The sequence below is a fragment of the Belonocnema kinseyi genome, chromosome 5 (genome assembly GCF_010883055.1).
Source record: "Belonocnema kinseyi isolate 2016_QV_RU_SX_M_011 chromosome 5, B_treatae_v1, whole genome shotgun sequence".
Classification (NCBI taxonomy): Eukaryota; Metazoa; Arthropoda; class Insecta; order Hymenoptera; family Cynipidae; genus Belonocnema; species Belonocnema kinseyi.
Window position 1 is genome coordinate 132523848 of NC_046661.1, and position 15076 is coordinate 132538923.

General features: G+C 33.7%; 2 protein-coding genes across 2 annotated transcripts in view; one reads left to right on the plus strand and one right to left on the minus strand.

Moving 5' to 3' along the window:
- The window catches only part of LOC117173897, a 112031-nt gene that overhangs the window by 39154 nt on the left and 57801 nt on the right, over positions 1-15076 (plus strand). The window lies entirely within an intron of this gene.
- Positions 1-15076, minus strand: part of LOC117172449 — a 28585-nt gene that overhangs the window by 7029 nt on the left and 6480 nt on the right. The window lies entirely within an intron of this gene.

Here is a 15076-nt window from a genome sequence, read left to right on the forward strand (position 1 = left end):
TTTAATTGCTAATTGTGATAGATCAGTAATCCGATTTTTCAGCCAATCAACCCGCCTATAGTAATTGATAAAAGCCGGTTGAGAGATTAAGAATGGTTAAAATATTAAGGAATTTAATTCCAATATTCTGCATTAGATGCATTAGATAACGACGAAACGATTAAAAAAAGAAAGAAGATAATCGGTTAACCCGTTTAATTTCTGTTGAGAGTTTTCGTAAATTATCCTCTCTTCTCAGATTCTACGACAACAACTATGGGAGAGAGATGCTGCGTATTGTTGGATCGGAAAAATGTGGAATGGCAAGTTATTTCATATTCAAGATTTCACTTGAAGGGTATGCAATTCGCAGCGCTTTCTTCAGGAATTCCTTTTCCATAATTTTGAACCGAAAACTCGAGAGTCATAATTTTTCTGTCTTTTCTTCCTAAAGCGTTGTTTTAAATACAGCTGCTTGCTTTACAATGAATGTGATGTTGCTCAGGATTGATGCACTATTTTGTGTCAAATAACAGAGTTCCATTTTTAACCAAAGAGATTAATTAATGTCAAATGAAGGGATAAAGCTCAAAACATGAATTTTCAACAAAACAGTCTCACATTCAACCAAATAATTAAATATTCAACTAACAAGGTGCTGTGTCAACCAAGACGGTTTGTATATTACAAAAAGACAAATTTTCAAACAAATAGTGCAATTCCACATTTTTCGATTCAAGAATACGCAGCATCACTCTCTCATATTTGTAGTCGTAGGATCTGAGAAGAGAGGATAAGTTACGAAAACTCTCAACAGAAATTGAACGGTATAACCGATTTTCTTTTTTCTTTTTAATCGTCTCGTCGTTATCTAATAAATCTAATGCAGAATATTGAAATGAAATTTCTTAATATTTTAATCATTCTTAATTTCTCTCAACCTCCTCTTAGCAATAACAAAAAGATGAGGCATGACAGGAACTCAACCCAATTCTGATCTCTATCCTGGGTTTTTACGATGTTTAAGTATCGTCGAAAAAATAACTGTTTTTAATGAATACAGCTGTTCAGGAATCAAGGAGAGATCAGTAAATTCTGTTAACTTTTAACTTGATTTAATAGCGATCATATGACAAATGCAGTAATGCGTAGTTTTGCAGCGAGGTTTAGAACATTCGTTACATGTCGAGAGACAGATCAACACTGGAAGAAAAGGATATATGTCGGCTCGGGCTGAGTGCCGAGAAAACACGACTAAAACTGAAGTTCCCATTAGCGGGACAAGAAATATGGAAATTCTGACGGTTAATATGACAAATATCGAACATACCGACCGCCTTGCGAGATTAGTCAAAGATCGCAATCACAAAAATTATGCGTGCAAGAGAAAAAATGATATAATGTAAGAACACACAAATAACCAGGAATTAATCAAACTACGATTCGGTAGAAATAGGCAAGCAAACTAGTTACTAGATGGGGCAAACAAATTCAGAATTTGAAGTTTTTACATCGAAAACACGTACTGCTCCATCTCGACACAGAATACTGGTTCGCTGCTGCAGAGATTGAAGATAATCTCGCGACCACAAACGCCAAAAATTGGTTTTAAAATTCCTTGATAAAATTGCCAGATAGATAAGAAGTTTCCGCGGACGTCAAGAACAGAAACGGTCGGACAACCTTTAAAGCGAATCCGCTTAAGAAATGGCCTGGAGTGAACGCCTCGCAACTTTTCGGATCATCGTTTGCTGGAACGAGGGGGCGGGAGTTCAAACAACATTCAATTTGACACGACAGCGTCTCAAACTGTTCAACAGTCGACGTAGCATTTGACAATAGTTTGCGTAGATGTAGTTCCAAACTCTTGACTCCCGCGTCCTGCGACCCGCCAAAGTGTGGAGCGATAGGAAGTATAAAATTTCATGTTGTCCCATCGAAGGCTAAAAGATTAGCTAAATTTGAATCCTTTTGTAGCTTCCGGAAAGCTTGTGAAAGCTCTCGATCGGCTCTGCGGAATTTGGATCATTGTCACTGTATACACCAATAGTTATTCTGCGGTGCGATGCAAAGCGTCGAAAGGTGGCTATAAAGGATGCGGTAGTATAATCGTGTACTAATTCTAAATGGATTACTTTAGTATCGAATCAGACGAAAATTGAGATCCAAGCTTTGTGTGACTTCATCCCACGGCCTCAAATTGAGCGAAGCAGATATGGGCCCGCATAATCAATTCCGGTTTGAGGAAAAGGACGTGACGGGGTGACTCTAGGAGTTGGACGATCACCCATAAATTGAGTTTCCATTCTATCGTTATCGCGCGAGCTTGTAATACAACGGAGAACAATTGTCCTAATCTCAATTCGAGCGCCGATAATCCAATATTGGTCACGAACCATATAAAGGGCTAACTGAATACCAGCGTGCAACAAATTGCGATGGAATTGCTCTAATATGAGACTTGATACTTTATGATTAGGTAAAATAGCAGGTGATTCTTGATAAACTAATAATTTTGAATGGCGTGACTAGTCACCAAGACGAATAATGTCATCCCGATCAATAAATCGATTAGGCATATTTAAAGAAGATTCAGTTGTTAACATTTTACCTGCTCCGAGCGAATCAATCTCGAGATCGAAAGTCTGTAACTGAATATAGCGTACCCAAAATAGAGAGGATTCACGGATCTCATTAGCAGATAAAGATCTGTAAAAAACAACTCTGTCTTTGAAAGCCTTGCCTGCATGCGAAACATAAGCTGTGATACGAAGTAAATGAGCTGAAGATAATTCTCAAACAATTAATATAGATTGCCAATTACTTCCCTTCTCAGTTGTAGCTGGATGAGAAGAGATTAGATTCTCGTGATCCGGTTCGATTGTGTCCACGTTGCGCTTAGGCCAAGCTTTCGTAAGGGCTAAAAAGCCAGGCTGGACCATCCCACCAACAAAAAAGTTGATTAATTCATCCGCTGATAAACCGCGCGAGGCGCAATAAGCAGGGTTTTGTCTAGATGATACGTGATTCTAGAACACAGATAGAAATTTAGTTTGAATTGCAGAGATCTATTAGCAACAAAAACTGGCAACGTTGCTGGTTGCTTATGCAGCCAGTCGAGAGCTATTGAAGAATCCGCCTAACAGAAGATGGCAACATCAAATAATTGTAGCGAATTGATTACAAATTTGGAATGCTCACTGTTTTAATCGGTGCAACCTTGATTTTGGCCATGCGAAGTTTAACTGAGATATGACCCGATTTAGAAACGTGACGCATATAAACAACAGCAGAATAAGCTAGACGGGATGCACCAGAAAAACCATGTATTTCAATTGATTTAGTGTCGGTATCAAAGCACGTCCATTTTGAAATTAAAATACGTGACATTGCAGGCGAATTGGAGCAAAAATCATAATATTCCTGATATTCATGCTATTCGTTTGATCCCATTCAGGTTTATGTAAGCACAGCTTTTAAAGTAGAATTTTTGCGACGATCGTAACTGGTGCCAGCGATCCCATAGGGTCATACATCTAGGCAATCGCTGGAAGCAATGACCGGTTATTAATGTTTTTGTCTGGAAATCTGAAAATGTGGAAACTTGCGACTTGCCTTTATATAATGCAAATGTTTCGCATCCGAAAGGGAATCATTTTATATGAAAAGTGAAGAAAATAGGTCGCGAAACGCAAGCCAATCACAATATGTACCAGAAAAAACCGGAATCCAAACAGTTGGAAGATGAGGACGGCGGTTGACGCCTGGCTTTCCCTCGTTACCTAGAGGATTTCCACCGGGCGATGCATCATCTGGAAGCTGCGACAACATAATCGACGACCTCTTCGCAGATGTCTTCTATCTTAACAAAATATTAGGATCGTACACATCAGATGGATCCTCTGCTCCTCCATCATTTCCTTGATCAACATGAGGAGGCGAATTCGTCTGTAAACGCGTATGATTGCTTCTACATCTTTCCCAAAATTTGCGAAGATTTGACAGGCGTTCAAGCAGCAACTGTCAAGGCGGATTTTCATTTGACATGAGATGGGCAACAATGTGGTTTATTGACACAAAAAGCGTATCTTGCTCCTTGAGCACAATGAGATAATTAAAATCTGCCATAATAGAGTTAATGATTCAAATTAAAAACTGAATAGCAATGTCCATAACACAGCGAATGAATGAAAGCTTTTTTTTCTTAGCAAAATATAATGGGTACGCAAGCACAGTAACTGTGCAATACGGCGACACTCACAGGCACACTCACACAAAGGAAGAACGCACAACGCACAAGAAACTCAAGTCTTGTGTTTGAACTTAAGCAGCAGACTTTTCTCTCCTGTTTACAATCCAGCTCATAAGGGCCCTGTTTTTATTGAATACAGCGGTTCAGGAATCAAGGAGAGACCAGTAAATTCTGTTAACTTTTAACTTTATTTAACAGCGTTCACATGACGAATGCGGTAATGCATAGTTTTGCAGCGAGTTTCAGAACATTTGTTACATCTCAAGAGACAGATCAACACTGGAAGAAAAGGATATATGCCGGCTCGGGCTGAGTGCTGAAAAAGCACGACTATAGCCGACGGGCCCAGTAGCGGGACAAGAGATCTGACAATTCTCATCACGATTAAATGAAAAATATAGAACAATAACACTTGAGTTTCATTCCGAATCGAGCGCCCAGAATTGCTATCACCATGGATATACTCATGGTGGCCGATTGCTACTTCCCGGGCACACAAGATGCATCCAATTTTCAACTAATTGCGATAAAAGAAGAACCAGACCATTTTTCGAAAATGGACGCTAGCTTCACGCAGTGGAAACCTCAGACAATAGCGCTGAGAGGGAAATGAGAGAGAATTTTATTTGTATACTTCGCGCGGAACATACTACTTAAGCTATTATGGATGCGCCTGAAGTCACCTTGAGCAAAATTTAATGACCTTTTTTTATTTTCAAATGGAAGGTCTGTTTAGGAATATAAACGTGCAAACAGAACATATTGCAGGGTCGACTATAGAACAGCTCTTTAATATGACTAAAGCGACTATCTCTATAAAGTCAAAATAAGAGGTCCAAATCGACAATCTCAGAAAGTCGACTCGATTTCCTCAGACCGTCGCCTCGGTCATCTCAAGCTGGCTGACCCGATCATTGTGAAGGGTCGGTTTAGAAATCTCGGATGGTCGATTTGCTTTTATCAGACATTCGACCGGGTCGTATTTAATGGTTGATTCGATTATCTTAGATATTTCACGTAGTCATTTCGGATAGGCGATTCGATCATTTTTAAGGGTCGACTTGATTATTTCAAAGTGTCAATATAGATATGTAAACAAGGAAATTTCGGTTATCGCAAAGGATCGATTTGAAAATCTTAAATGGTGAAAAGGGCTATTGATGATAGTTAAATAAATATTTTTGAATTATTTTTAAACAAACTTTTGATTCTCTATATCTGAACTGGCATGAGGTTCTACTATGTAAATAGTGGGAAGTCCTTTATCAATTGATTTAGAATAGGCATTCCGATAATAATCACTAATCAAAAAATTTCTATTGTGTATAAAAATCGTTAAAAATCAATGAATAGAAATAATTATTTATGAATTTAATGTTAACGCTTTTTCTACGAATTAGTAGCTTTTTCACTGATGATTGGTATAGATTCAAATCTGTTCATAAATTGATAAAAGTCATCATAAAGTATACATAAAGTATAAAATATAACTGCAATAAGACAAATTATAAATTAATTATGAAAGGGTTAAAATTCGATAAATACTTGAGATATTAATGCATAGTTTTTTTTTTATTAAAGAGAACTTATTATATAGAACTTATATGATATTACTGGTACGATATAATCAAATTTAATCTAAAAAGTAACACTAATGCAGGATTAAGTTAATACTGCAACTACAATTGTTAAAATGAAAAAAGTCTCTTGCCAGCTGCCTTCCTGCTTTTTGAGCCGCCCCATAAATATTACCTAGAACAATGTAGACAGTAAATTAGCATAAAAACCATGAAATCATTTTTTTATTTTAATAAAATAAAGGTTTTAAGGTAGAAAGTCAAATGTTTTGGAAAAAAGTGGATTTTTAAGAGAAAAAAAATATCAATCTTCAACACAAAAGATGATTTCCAAAAAAAATTATCAACTTAAGACACGATTTTCGACCAAAAAGTGAAAATATCAACAAAGACGAAGAATTTTCTACGCGAAAAGATAAATTTTCACAAAATAGTTGAACTTTGAGCGAAAAAATTCAACTTTTAACAAAGGAGATTCACAGAAAGAAAATAATGTCATCTTTGCAGCGATTTCAGAGTAAATTTCACCTGTTACAACTCTACTTAATCTTGTTTTGTTTCAATGCAATAAAATTCAACTGTATCTGCTTAAAAAAAACCTGAAACAAAAAGTACATCTGTTCTTTCATTTTTAGGTTTTCTTTTTACCCAAAAAGAATAGTTTTTAACAAAATACATGAACTTTCTACCTAACAGTAAAATTTTTAACTTATACAGTATACAGGATACAGTTTCAACTGAAAATGGTACATATAGTTGAATTTTATGACAAAAAATCTATTAAAAAAATTATATTAAGAAAAAAACAATTTTCAACCAAAAAGATGAATTTTCAATGAAGAATATCAAATATTCTATTAAAAAATACAAATGTGTAATTTATTGAATACACAGGATACAGTTAGAACCAAACATGGAAGTTAAATTTTTTTATTAAAACAAGAACAATTTTAACAATAAAAATAGATTTGCAACGAAGCTTTTAAATATTTAACAAACAAACCAAAAATTATAAATTATCTGGCCAGGAGATTGATGTTCCACAAAAAAGACGAATTTTGAACAAAATAAATAAATGTTTAGAAATTCATATAAATTTAAAGCCAAAAACACAAATTATCTTGAAAAAATTTTTATTTCTAACACAGACAATATGAAGGGTATAATTGTCAGTTTAAGAGATTAATTTTCAACCTAACACAAAACGAATTTTAGTCAAAATAGTTACATTTTCAACCAAGGAGATGAATCTTCAAGAAAAAAAGAGGAATTTTTAACAAGATTTTCAATAAAAAAAAACCATCAACAAACAAGGACCATTTCCTACGCAGAATACATTAACGTTTAACCACATAGTTAACTTTTAAGTTTATAAGATCAATTTTTTACCAAAAAAGAAAAGTTGAATTTTCTACTATATAGTTGTTTTGCGAAACAAATTTTTGAATTTTTAAACAAATATGGAATAAATACATTTTTATTTGGAAAATATAATTTTTCATTTAAAGAAAATATATTTTTATCAAAAAACTACTCTTTTACTAAAAAGTTGAATTTTCTAGAACATAGTTGACTCTCCAATTAAATTGTCCAAATAGTTATATTTACATTATTTTTTAACCCCAAAAAGGTAAGTTTTAATAAAGGTGTTCAATTTTCTACAAAACAGTTGAATTTCCAAGACAAACTTTCTATACAAAATCGTGGCATTTTTAACCAGATAATATGAAGTTTCAACAAAAAATGAGTTTTCAATAAAATAGTTAAATTTTAACTTAAGGCGTTTATTTTTTGACTTGAAAAACAAAATTTTAAGAAAATACATACATTTTTAACCAAATAGTTGGATTTTGAATGGAGAAGATTACTTTTCTACCAAAAATGATAAATTTTCGACAAACTACATAAATTTTGAATTAAACAGTTCAGGAATGGAGCAGGTAATAAAAACAGGTATAAAAAATAATTATTGAATAATGACTAATTACCTATAAATATATTAATTGTGTTTTCATTGCAGTTCCAGCTCTCCATTCTCTTCATATAGGAGCACGAGCACGACCCTGTCCCTGCCATGTGTCCTTTAATGAATTTCAGCAGTGAATGTCAGAACTGAAAAATAAAGATTTCGTTTTGAATGAATAAATACAATTCAAGTTCATCCTAAATCGATTAATCCTAGAATTAACCATGATTACTGAAATAATTATAATATACTTCAAACTAACATTAACCTCAAAAAGATTAGAATTAAATTTTGCAAATCTCACATAACATATGGGAAATATTAACATTTAAATAATGTATTTAAAACAGGTACTTACAGAATAAGATATTTTCCATTAATCCTCAATAAATGCACTGACTTTACACGGAAATCTTGGGTAAAAACATTTTTTTAAATAGAAAGCACTAAGAGTTCTACTAATTCTATATGCTAGCAAACTAACGATAACCTTTAATTTTTCACGCGCATGATTGACGCGCAAAAATCAAGCAATTGGCCATACGCAATGGCTTATCTCCAGGACCGTACGACCATGTAGAAAGACTTTCTGGTTCTCTAAATTTTGACCATACAACTATGACCATCCATTTTTCTCCGTGTGGAAATAATTTTTTTTTAGTTTTTCAGGCTTATTATTATATTAAAAATAATTACCCGATCAATAAACGTAAAATAGAAAAATGTTTCATATCGAAATCATCTACAAGCCAATATTTTTAAATCATTAATTTTTTACTTTAAAAATTTCTCTCCAACGAGACACTTGGATAATACTTTTACCCGATTTGAAGTGCTAGGCGAGTTTCTCGATCCATACCCTCCATTGCTTTTGTTTCGCAAAATTAGTTAATAAAATGTCTTCTTTAATCCGATTATGTTCTGTAATACAATTGTCAAGAAATTGAAATTTCCAATCTTGCTTTTTACAACCTTTTTATAAATTATTTAGTTACTAATTTATTTTTGAAGTATCTTCTAATTAACTGGTGTTTATTTACATGTCATTGCACATAAGTTAAGAAATTGATGCACTTTATCTCTTTTCCATTTTATCACAGAAGCGAAATTACCCGATAAAAACAATGATTTGTAAATATCTTATGTCTTATGTCTTAAGTCTAGAAGACAATATTTTCTTAAATTTTTTAATCTTTAGATAAATGAAGTCAAGCAAATGCTGTAATTTTAGAAAAAACTGCCTCATTTTAGTATTACTCTAAGAAAAAATAATTATTAATAACATTCAATAGTTTAAACAATTATGTTTCTTAACTTAAATCAATTATTATCTTACAAATTTGAAAGCAGAAAAAATTAAAAATTTCAGAAGCAACCGCTACTATCTACATAGCATTACTCAAAGAGAAGTTAGTTTAAAGTAGTAATCATTTGTTTAAACAATTACGTTTTTTAAATGTGATTCATATTACTATATTATAATTAAAAAGTGGACTGAAAGGTTAAAACTCCAGAAAAAATGGCAAGTTTCTAACATTATCCAAAGAGAATATTATTAAGAATAATAATAAATTGAATCACTTTGTTAAGAGACATCTTTTTTAGCAAGTTTATATTTCTAATTGAGAATTCCTCTTTTCGGTTGGAAATTTAATCGTCTAGTCGGAAAGCCTTTTTTTAGTTTAAAATCACTTTTTGAACTGAAAATAGAACTTTACAATTTTTTAAGATTGATATCTTTTAGTTAAAAATTCTCCGCTTTTATTAAAAAAAATATTTTCTTCGTTTGAAAGATGTTCATTTTTGTAGAGAACATTCGCTTTTTGGCTTGAAGGTTTCAGAATTTAGATTAACTTTCATTTATTTAATTAGTGGAGAATCTTCATTTACTGAACCACTTTTTTCAAAATTCAAAAATTCTCTGTACAATTACTCATAGTCTTCAAAATGTCAAATAACGCGCGATGTGAAAAAGAGTCAAGAGAAGAAAAATGTCGCTTTTCGAATGCCCTAAGAGATTATCATAACGACTTTTTGAATTTTCTTGCAAAATCAAAAATTCAAAATTTGACAGCAAAGAAAATAATGAAAAATTCAAAAATTACATTTTTCGGCTAAACTGTTTAAAATACGGTAAAAGATTAATTCACAAAAATTGTGCATTTGAAAAAGATCTACAAATTTGTTATCAACCATTTTTTGATGGGATGCGTAGTTTTGGCTTTAATAATGAAAAACGTGATAAACAGTAAAAAAGTGTCTCGTGTGTGGGATCTCAAAAAATTTCACTTTTCATGTTTTTGATGCTATTTTTTATGATTTAAACTAAAAATAGAACTAGCAAAAAATTATTCGTGACAAATAAATCATTTTTACATTCTCATCAGAGAAGGTATTAGATATTAGAATATTAGAATTAGAAAGCGCATTTTTTTAAACGGGACAATGAAATTTCGTGTTTTTCAATACCAATGCAAGGTACGAATTATAATAATATACATTTATAGAAATGATATACAGTTTGAGAGGCAAATTCGAGTGCGAAGCACGAGATACGTGATCAGAATGTGTTCGTTAAAACCGAAGAAGCTTTAACAAAAGAGAATTCACAATCAACAAATTACTGTTGTCGATGCTTTCACCTTTAGTTTTAAAAAGTCTGTAGAGAAAAATCGAGCGCGCAGCGCGAGGTAAACACAATATCGAGCGCGAAGCGCGAGGTAAATGCATTATCGAGCGCGAAGCGCTAGAACCAACAGTCTCTTTTTTTTTGGGAATTCGTCTTCTACGGTTAAAATTCCAACTATTTTGTTAACAATCTATTAACTTTAAAAAACAATTGAAGTGTTTTTTAGAAAGCTATCTTTATAGAATGAGAATCTGAAATCGTCATGTCCTCTCCAATAGAAAAAACTCTGATCATTTTTAAAAAATATCTAATCTAATTTCTCTCGCTCCTAGTAGTTACTGTCAGTTCTTGCAAATTCGAACCATTTTTTATTTTTCACTAAACCAAATCTCCAGTGTTTTGAATCGCGATGAAATCTGATCTTAAAAAAATACTTAATAATTTCTAATAAATGAATATCCTTACTATCCCTTGTCGTACTTCCTCCACTTTATTTCCCCTCTTTTTCTCTAACTTACACTCCTTTCCTTCCCTTTATTCACACACACACACAACAAACTTTCATTTACTTACCTCTGAATTCGCCTACGTCCCTCATCCTCCGTGTATTTTCCCTACTCTCCTATCACTAACTTCCCCAATCATTACTTACCTTCCTTTCCTACCTACCTTTCTCTCTCCTATTTCCATCCCCCTACCTTCCTCCTCCAACCTTCACTTCTCCTTCTTTCAGTTACCCTATTTACCCTCTCCTCGTTTCTTCTGACTTCTCCTACTTTCCTACCTCTTTTTTTCAAATTTCCTCTTCTGTCGTTTACAATATTTCCCCTTCTTTGCCTCATTTCCTAGTTCCTCCAGATTTTTGCTTCCTTTTACCCCCTCATTCCTCTTTCACCTACCTACTTTATATCTCCTGAATTCCCCAACTTTTCCTCTCCTTTCCCCTCCCTTATCCTCTTTCACCCTCCTCTCACTTCATCTAATTTACTACCCATCGCTTTTGTGTCACTTCTCCTCCTTTCTCATCTTAAAAAGTTTCCGGAAAAGAAAAATTCGTTTTTTGTTTCTGATCAAACAAGGTTCAGGGGTTCCGCCCTATCCCTTTATTTCTCCAATAAAAATATATGGGTAAAACCGTTACTTTTACGAAAATGAAATTGGGAGAAAAATTGTTCAATAAAACAAGTGTATATTATATGGAATTTTTAAAATAACTTTCCTGTATATTATCTTGCAGCATATTGGTCACAAATATTACTTTTCTGCATGTTGCGATTAATCTCGTGTCATTTTTACTGGATGAACTAAAAACGTTTATGTGTGTTTTATGAATTCATACTTGTTTAAACAATTTTTATCTGTTTAACAAAAACTATTTTCAGATTTTTCTGAAAATTATCGCTAAAGTCTAAACTAGATAAAGAAATTAGGCAAAAAAGAGATTCATTACGATTGATTAAATTTCTTTTTAATTCTCTTAACAATTTTTATTGTTTAAATGTAACCTTTGACTAGAATCAAGCGAAAAACTGAACTTTTTTCGAAAATTTCCCTGCAAACTTCCCAAACTCCTGTTATTTCTAGCACGTTCACTATTCACATCTTAATGTTCAAACAATTTCCATTATTTTACACAAATTTTCTACTAAATGTAGAAAATGAATACTTTTTTCTCTGAGTCTTATTAGCTACACAGGAACGCCAAATCGAAAATCAATGCAGGAAATTTATTTTATTACATTCTCATTAAATAAATGGAATGTCTTGGTTTTGTGTGATTTTAACCCTATCCAGTTTTCTTTAACTCTCGGCGTTTTCAGAACCCTTGAGTCAGGAAAAATAGGTTTTACGAAAAATGTCTGTCTGTCTGTAGTCTTATGATACAATAACTTTCAAAGAATTTTTTATTTAAATTTCCTTCTGCACACTGGTTTGTGGTGCAAAAATACAGGTCAAGTTCGTTAACCAGTCTTCTACTGTTATGGTTTTAGCCATGGAAAAACAAATTAAGAAGCATAATAATGCAACTTTACTACGAAACTATGCAAGATACAGTAAAATGACGAAAAATCAAAATTATTTATTTTTAAAGTTCTACAAAATTACTTTGTACTATTTTTCAATAGCAACAAAAGCTTTAGTTTTAAGCGTGGAAAATGCCATAAGAAAATCAAAAACTTAAATTTGCAGCTTAACAACGCAAATGATGGTCAAATAGTCAACAGAAAGATTTCTTGTCTCGAATAAAACTACAAAATTGCTGTTCACCATTTTTTAATAGCACCTACAGTTTGGTTTGAAAATTTGAATTTTTACATTCTCATCATATAGATGGAGCGTCTTCTTTGAGACCCCCTAAGTCAGAAAAAATAGGTCTTACGAAAATTTCTGTCCCTCGGTCCGTCTGTTTTTCTGTAGTCTGAAGACCCGATAATTTTTAAAGGAATTTTAAATTATTATCAGAGAAGTTATTGGATTTGTATAAAATTTGACCCCCCTCCTCCACTATTCTTTTCAAATGATTAAGTTTTGATAATCCTAGAATTCGAAAAACAGGTTTTTATGAATTTGTCTTCCTGCGTGTATATATGTGTGTGAGTCTGTAGATTTTTAGTTTGTTAGCACGATAACTTTCGAAAGAATTGACATATTAAATTGGCCTTTGGTATACTTTTTTAGTATCCTAAATTAAAGATTAAGTTCGTTAGCTAGATATTTTGGATGAAATTAAAAAAGAGAGCGTTTTTTGAAAATTTTTGAGATCACTTCTTGCCAAGATTTAAAAATTCTCTGTAAAATTATTTATAGTACTCAAAAACAAACAATTCTGCAAATGCCTTTGTTTAATTACACTAAAATTTACCAGAGTTTTAACATTTACAAAATTTCCAAAAACACACAAAAATCAACATTTTGAGCCAAATAACGCACAATGTGAGAAAAGTCAAGATCAGAAAAATGTTTTTTCAATGACCGTCTCAGCTTGAAATACTAACCAGATATTGCTCTCGGTTGAAACTAATTGCCCCACCACCTCCCTCGCCCACAACCACTCATTAATCGAAGTTTCATGGATCACTGAGACTAGGAATATAATTTAGAAGTTAACCTTTAGATTTTGGAGGAAAATCGAATTCAGAAAATTAGCCTAAAAGGTATCTTATACCATTTAATTATCACAGAAAAAGTCTCGATTAAGGGCGAGCTCATACATTAGCTTTCCCCAAGGGAAAAATTCGGATATAAGCCAGAGTTCACGACCGGCGCAGTATCACGCCAGTTGTTATTCAGAATAAATACCAGTACACTCTGTTAGTACTGTGCCAACCATACGCATAGTACTGATTTACTACGAGCTCAGTACTGACTGACATTACTGGTAGAATACTGACGCAGGAATTCCGCCAATGGTTTGCGCCATACTGGTTTACAACTAGCCAAGTACTGACCGTCACCTCTGATGAAATACCCGCAAAGAAGTTCCGCCAACGATTGGCATGATGCTGGAAATATACTGGCGCAGTACTGATACATAATACTGGTTACATACAGACACAAGAGTTCAACCAAGGGTTGGCATGATACTGATATACTAATTTTGCAGTACTGATACGTATTACTGGTAAAATACTGAAGCAAGAGTTCAACGAACAGTTGGTGTCATACTGGTTTACAGCTGGCCCAGTACTAACAGTCGCCAATAGTGCAATACCAGCACAGGAGTTCCGCTATTAGTTGACGTGATACTGGTTCGACTACTGGCGCATTACTGTTATATATTACTGGTAAAATACTGACGCAAGAGTTCCACTAACGTTAGACATCATACTGGTTTACAACTGGCCCCGTATTTACCTTTATTACTGGTGTAATATCGGAAAAGGTGTTCCGCTAACGGTTGGCATGATACTGATATACTACTTTTGCAGTACTGATACCTATTACTGATAAAATACTTAAACAAGAGTTCAACGAACGGTTGGTTTCATACTGGTTTACAGCTGGCCCAGTACTAACCGTCGCCACTGTTTCAATACCGGCACATGAGTTCGGCTAACGGTTGGCGTGATACTGGGTCGACTACTGGCGCATTACTGTTACATATTACTGGTAAAATACTGATACAAGAGTTCCACCAATGTTAGGCATCATACTGGTTTACAACTGGCCCCGTACTTAGCTTTATTACTGGTGTAATATCGGCACAGGTGTTGCGCCAACGGTTGTCATGATACTGATATACTACTTTTGCAGTACTGATACGTATTACTGATAAAATACTTAAACAAGAGTTCAACGAACGGTTGGTTTCATACTGGTTTACAGCTGGCCCAGTACTAACCGTCGCCACTGTTGCAATACCGGCACATGAGTTCGGTTAACGGTTGCCGTGATACTGGGTCGACTACTGGCACAGAACTGATACATATTACTGGTAAAATACTGATACAAGAGTTCCACCAATGTTAGGCATCATACTGGTTTACAACTGGCGCCGTACTTAGCTTTATTACTGGTGTAATATCGGCACAGGTGTTGCGCCAAAGGTTGTCATGATACTGATATACTACTTTTGCAGTACTGATACGTATTACTGGTAAAATACTTAAACAAGAGTTCCACGAACGGTTGATGTCATACTGGTTTACATCTGGCCCAGTACTAACCGTCGC